At 39.7% G+C, this 6,488-nt stretch overlaps 1 protein-coding gene across 3 annotated transcripts in view; it reads left to right on the top strand.

The window, feature by feature from the left end:
• The window catches only part of LOC106531295 (beta-1,3-galactosyltransferase 1), a 79,173-nt gene that overhangs the window by 50,256 nt on the left and 22,429 nt on the right, over positions 1–6,488 (top strand). Inside the window, exon 1 of one of the 3 annotated variants that reach the window (XM_014027114.1) lies at positions 2,988–3,060. The exons of the other annotated variants lie outside the window; for them this stretch is intronic. The gene's annotated coding sequence lies outside the window, so the exon portion shown is untranslated. Of the gene's footprint in view, positions 1–2,987; positions 3,061–6,488 lie in introns of those variants that run through there. 3 annotated transcript variants of the gene reach the window in all.

The following is a 6,488-nucleotide window of genomic DNA, read 5'->3' as shown; positions in this document are numbered from 1 at the left end:
ATGGATGGATGGATGGATGGATGGATGGATGGATGGATGGATGGATGGATGGATGGATGGATGGATGGATGGATGGATGGATGGATGGATGGATGGATGAATAGATGATGGATATTTTTTCTGTTCTGAGATGTTTGTTATTTACTGATGATGTATAATGAAACTGAACTGAATTAATTCATCAGAAGTTTTACTAACAGACAGACACATGCATTTACCAACAAGAATCATTAGAACTTTTAATCACCACAGAACATGATTCAGTCTGAGTTTGATACATCAGAACCAAACAAAGAAATGTTTCAATTTTGTTTAATGATTCTAATTATTCATCAGTGTATAAAAAGAACCACTTACATCAGTTCTGGTTCTAGAAGAACAGAACCTGACTCACAGTAACTAAACGATACATTAAGCAGTTCATAACGTGTTTAACACTGTGTGCCTCAACTCTTCATTATGAACATTAACACAGAAGTTAACCTTTCAGTTTCTTTCAGAACTGCTTCTGAAAAGAAGAATCCAGCTCGGTGCAGACCTTCAGCCGTCTGACAGAGTTGATGTGATGATAAAATAAAAACAAAAAAAACTGTGATATTCTGAGGTTAGACACAATATCCACATTTTGATGTATTCAAGGCCAGGGGCACATTACAATCACCATGGYAACCACACAGCTCCATCTCTCACTCCCTGACTTCCAAGTTGAAAAGTGATATGGTTCTGATTTTAGAGAAGATTTATTGGCTGTGGTGGTGAGATATACTAAGAAAAATCATCTGTCTCCTCTCGTCATGTCGAGTAAATTCAGGTCATGAAGCTTGTATCTGCTCGCCAGTATTTCCAGGAATCTGACTGGCTCGTAGTTCTGACCCTGCAAAAAAGTTTTAAATACTTCCTACTCACCTCTGACTGTGACCTGCTATTTCTATTTCTTTATGTCTTTTTTAATAAATCACCACAAACACAGTCATTTTTTTAATTCCTAAGTCCACCATATCTTCAGAAAATCCACCACAGTGTGAAAGCTACAAATCTGAAAATGTATTGAAGCGTTAGCAGCAGAAGACTCCAATTGTCACACGTGAGTTTTTATGTGGCTCCAGTATTTTATGTAGTAGATATAACAAGTTAAAAATAACCTTTACTTTTCTTTTTAAAGAGAACATTTTTCAGTAACATATACCTGAAGTGTTTAGCTGTGTTTTCTGTCTGGCAGAAGTCAAAGACAGACTGACTAAAAAAGACAAACACGTTTTTGCTGCAATATAATTAATTTATGCTGCAGCAAATAAAAAGTGTCTTTGCAGCTTAAAAATGTGTGGCTTCATCAATTGTATGTAAAATAAAATGTCTAAAAATCAGAAAACTGTAAAAATTGTGTAAAATATAGAAAAGTATTGGAAAAACCAGTTCAGACTATAATTCAGCTTCCTGTCAAACCTCGACAGGTATTTCAGCTGTGAAGTCTGCTGAATCTGATAAACCAGAGCTAAAGTAATGTAGCAGAACAATAGTTATAAGTTACCATCAAACTGAAGGTAGAAGAAAAACTTCAAGCTAATGATAACAATTATTATTATTATTATTATCATCATCATCATCATCATCATCATCATCATCAGGAGTAGTATAGTAGCAAAGCATTATGTAAAAGCTATCATCAAACACTTGAAGCTAATAATAACAATGTCAGTTGTTGCTGCTGCTGTTGTTGTTTGTAGCAGTAGTAGTAGTAGTATAAAGTATCTGGCTGACCTAATTTTGGCAGAACCTTAGCTAAATGCTAAAAGTGGCAGAATGGTAGCTAAAAGCAGACTAGCAGACCCATAGCACTTAAAGAAGCAAAGTAATCACTAGGAGCTAAAAGTGACAGAAATTTCACATTTGCTGAGCTCTAAAGTTAAAGGAATAGTCAATGGCAAAAAGTGTCAGATCAGTAGCTAAAAGTGGCAAAATGTTAGCCATAAGTAGCTTAAGAAAACAAAATCAAATGGAATCTGCTGAAACAGATTTCAAAGTTAAACAATGTTTTAAGGAGATTTTAATATATTTTGTAGAACATTTATTTTTAAATTAAAAGTTAAACWTTGCTAAAAGTAACAAAGTTGCAAAAAAAGAGTCATAGTTATGATGTCTTGAACGAGCTGAACATTTTGCAAAGTAAGGGTCGTCCAACCCACAGGGTCTTCTTTAAGGTTTTCTTGTGGAAAATGAAATCGAATGGTTTCTACTAGTTACCTGAGAGTATTCTCTCCCACCTCTGAAAGGTGAATACACGGCATCGTGTTTGTTGTCTGCTGTTGTTTTTCTCTCTGTCCCGTCATCTTGATTACTAAGATTCCTTCATCTCAAGCTTTGACTCAGCTGCTGTGAGTTCATCCATCGGTTCATCCAGTAATTAGCTGAAGCTACACCCAGTCCTGCCGCAAACCATAATCAGACGTAATTAGTTTGATGATGAGCCGATGTGTAGACTCTGAGCGTTGATTGTGGCTGTTTTTAATTAGCCGTTTAATGGAAGCTTCATCGCAGGCCTGCTTATTGACGGGAGAAATAAAACTGTTAGCTGTTGACGTCTTTATGCTTCCAGTAAAAAAAAAAGACTACTGTTATGATTTGTGTCTGTGTTAATGTTTTATTTTAGTTTCTGTCTTGTCATCGGTTTTCTTCCTCCTGTTTGCCTTTGCTCCAGCTCCGCCCACTCTCACCTGCTCCTCATGTTTCTCTCCCAGGTGTTTCCTGTTTGTGCTCGTTAGTCTCACCTTTATATTCTGTGTCTTGTCTTCACTTCCCTGTCTGATCATTTTGCTGCTCACAGCCTGTATGTTTGTTGCCTCGCCTTGCCTTGCCTCGCCTTGCCTTGCCTTGCCTTGCCTTGCCTTGCCTTGCCTTGCCTTGCCTTGCCTTGCCTTGCCTTGCTACACCTAGTGAGTTTTTGAGCTGCCCTGTCAGCAAATTTTGTTTAATAAATCTTTATTTTTTCCTTTAGAGGAAGCTGCCTGCACCCTGGGTTCATTTTTGCCAAATCATAACAACTAATGAAATTTTAAATTTAAGGTAAAAATAGCTTAAATGAAACATGAAAACAGCTGATTTATCCAGTGTAAATGTTTAATTCTCTCTCTCTCTTTCTCTCTTTCTCTCTTTCTCTCTCTCTGCTGTGAGAGGAAGACATTCAGCTGCCTGTGTCTTCATCTTTGTTAGCAAAATATCCCAATAACCAATTATCAACCTTAGCTAGCACAACTATGACAAAGCTCTGTCAGTTTCAGGAAGGACATGAGAGTCTTTAATATAATCCAATATTAAAACACATCTACTTTTGGTTCTTGTGGCTGAAAACTATATTTTCTGAAAAACACATCCTTAAAGTGAAKTTTAATCAATATGCTTCAAAACGTTACAGCTCAAAGAGACTTTGTGTGTCCAATGAGATCAACAASCAGGAGTGGGGTCACATCTGTGGTCATTATGGTCCTCGTGCACAAAATGATGGACAGAGTTAAAGAAATATATTTTTCAGTGCCGATCACACAGTCTGCATCGATTTAAAGCTGCAGAGAAGAAAAGTTTGGMGTAATAAATTTAAACTAATAATGGCAAATGACAGCGCATTATAAAATACAGAGACCAGGGTGGGTCCAAAAACAATCAGCAATTAGTCTGAACTACATCAAARGGACGGGGGCTGGGACAGAAATAGGAGAGATCACTGAGTCATGGTGGGATCCAGGATCAGTTTTAAGATCCTTTATGTTTGCAGTGACTGACAGTTGGACGTATGATGGCTAGAGTCCTCTAGGACAGGTGGACAGATGATATTGTTGAAGAGGGGGATAGATGCTAATTGGAGTYCACATAAACAGGTGGTTTATGAAAAAAACCTCTGCATAGAGAAAGATTCTTAGCCAGAGGAGTAACTGAGTTTTAGTGGGGCCCGAAGAATTCAATCCCTAAGGCCAGCGCAGCCAAAGTTAAGAATATTGATGGTCAATTTTTCATTCTGTGGGGCCTCAGCTTCCTCAGGAGTCAGATCATACGGGTGAGGAGGGAGGGAGGGGGGTGTCAACATCTTCCAACCAGGAAGGATTTAACCAACAGATCCAAGGCCATTGTAGGGGAGATCCAGTTTCTCTAATCAGTTGTTTTGGGAACAGAAAGTACAGGCAGACAACAACAATTTTCCCTCTGCCTTAATGTCTGCTAGTACTCTCAAGGTGGCGAATCCAATCAGGCAAAATGGTGTGGACACATACCACYGAGSCGATTCAACAGCTTTCTCCAAAATGAATTCCATCTGGCCAGCAAAGTCCAGGGACCACAGCCGGCCYGCGGCTCTCTGTAGAACCGCTTGCAGACYGAGCCCAGCTCGCTCAAGGCACAATGTCCGAGTGCTGATAGAATACAGCCGTCCATCCAGTTGGTCAGTCAGCCAGAAAGTGCAAAGCCACCAACRCTGTTTTGTAGAACACCAGGAGACCACCCAGCCAAACTGTAGAATCCAGTGATCGGAGTCCAAATGCATCTCCAGAACAGAGAAGAACAGAGGTCCCACCCTCAAAATGCCCCCGTGGAAGCAGAAAAATAAACTTTGTTCCAAAAATTTTATTGAGAGACCAGCTAACCAAGTCCATAAAAATAAAAGTATCCATATTTTTTGGTTTTGGATGAAAAATATAGAGAAGGCTCCAAGCAGCAAAGCAGGGAAARATAAGGCAGGGCAGGAGAGAAGGGAGAAGCGTCTTACTCCTTTGTGAGCAAAAACAAAACAAAACAAAAAAAAAGGTTGGAGTCCACATGGACAGATTATGGTTGGAGTCCATGTAGACAGATGATAGTTGGAGTCTACATGGACAGATTATGGTTGGAGTCCACGTAGACAGGTGGACAGATGAGGGCAGGTAGACAGACAAGTACTTGAGTCCACATGGACCAGTCCTGTGTTTTTAAAATTTCAGGCTACAAGAAACCCTCGGTCTGGTAGAGACCATGGGGGACATGTCTCTTTAAACTCACCTCAGCAGACCTGATGTCCTTTCAGGGACAGAAACAAAACATCAGATTTAATTAGATAAAACAGGTTTTTGTTCTGGTTCTGAAGTCTGATGTAGAGAGGGTTTAATAAAACATGATTGATTAATTTCTTCATGTTTTCTGCTTTTAGCTCAGTAAATTGATGTAAATGTTGTTGTCATGGAAACCAATTAGCTGTTTACTGTGAAGCACKATTTGTGGACAAAAAAAGTTGGAAGGAAAGTTTGAAATCAGCTGGATTAAAATGAACATGTGGCATTTAATTTGGGAGATTAGAGGCTAGTCCCATCAGGGGAGTTTGTAGTTCTGAACCAACATGAATATTCTGTGTTCATGAATTAAAAAATGGATTGAGTGGTGAACAGGGTTGAAAAGTCATCACAAAATATGTTTTTTAAACAAACTGTGAATTTCAGACTCAGTGAGGTCTCAGTGTTTGTGAGGATCATCTGAGCCGGTCTCAGATGACCAGGTCTACTTCTCATTTCTGTGTGACRTTAATTAACACCATTATTCTTTTCACTCCCTGCTGCTCTCTGACAGTAAAACCTCAGGAATCGATGTGGGACAGTAAAGTCCATCAGMTGTTGAGTCCGGTTCTGTTTGGGTGACGCTTGGAGACRAACTGCCAGGAAATCCTCAAACTGACCCCTCCTTCACAGCCAGACTCTGAACTGGTCCAGTCCGTCTCTCCTTACTCCTCATTAAAGACAGACCTTAACGTGGTGTTAAGTCATCTAATGGGTGTTTTTATTTACAGGGTCTAAAAGTTGACACCTCAGCAGTTGGCAGGAGAATCGTTGAGTCACCACATCGATCAACGATCCCATTAAAACTGTGGCAGATATATTACGGTCATTTGGTGCCATGAGATGGTAAAGATCCAACTCAKGAGGTTTAGGGGCTGCCCCTCCCCCCTTGTTAATTTCTCCATTATTAGTTTTTCCCCTCCTCCCCCTCTGATACTGGAGTGTCTCTGACAGGGATGGTCTGGGCTGGAGGCTGGACTGTTTGAGTCTTATTAAAGGGATGTTTACGGACCAGAACCACAGTGCATCCAGTCGGTCTACAMCTGTTCACCTGGTCCAGAACTCAGTCTTTCTGTAGAAAACTGAACAAACAMAAAGCTGGAGGAGACTGCTGGGATTTATTGTAGCGTTCCTTTTATTTATTTTTTTGATATAATCCTCTTTGTGTTCTGTTTGTATCTTTGTTCTGTTCGGGAAGCGGTTACCATGACAATACCATCATCTGTTCTGGTTTGAAACCAAACACATGATTGGACTTGGACAAGGAYTGTGTGGGGTGTTTTTTCAGGTTTTCTGCAGTTTAACATTCAGAATAAATGTTTTCAGTCTTTCAGTGTCTCGTCTGTGAAACAGATAGACTTTATAGTTAATTCTGCCRCTGTGATATCAGCCAGTTCTCATGAGTTTACCACAGCTTAACCA

The sequence above is a fragment of the Austrofundulus limnaeus genome, unplaced genomic scaffold, assembly GCF_001266775.1.
Source record: "Austrofundulus limnaeus strain Quisiro unplaced genomic scaffold, Austrofundulus_limnaeus-1.0 Scaffold617, whole genome shotgun sequence".
NCBI classification, from domain to species: Eukaryota; Metazoa; Chordata; class Actinopteri; order Cyprinodontiformes; family Rivulidae; genus Austrofundulus; species Austrofundulus limnaeus.
This window is presented reverse-complemented; position numbering and strand designations above follow the sequence as displayed.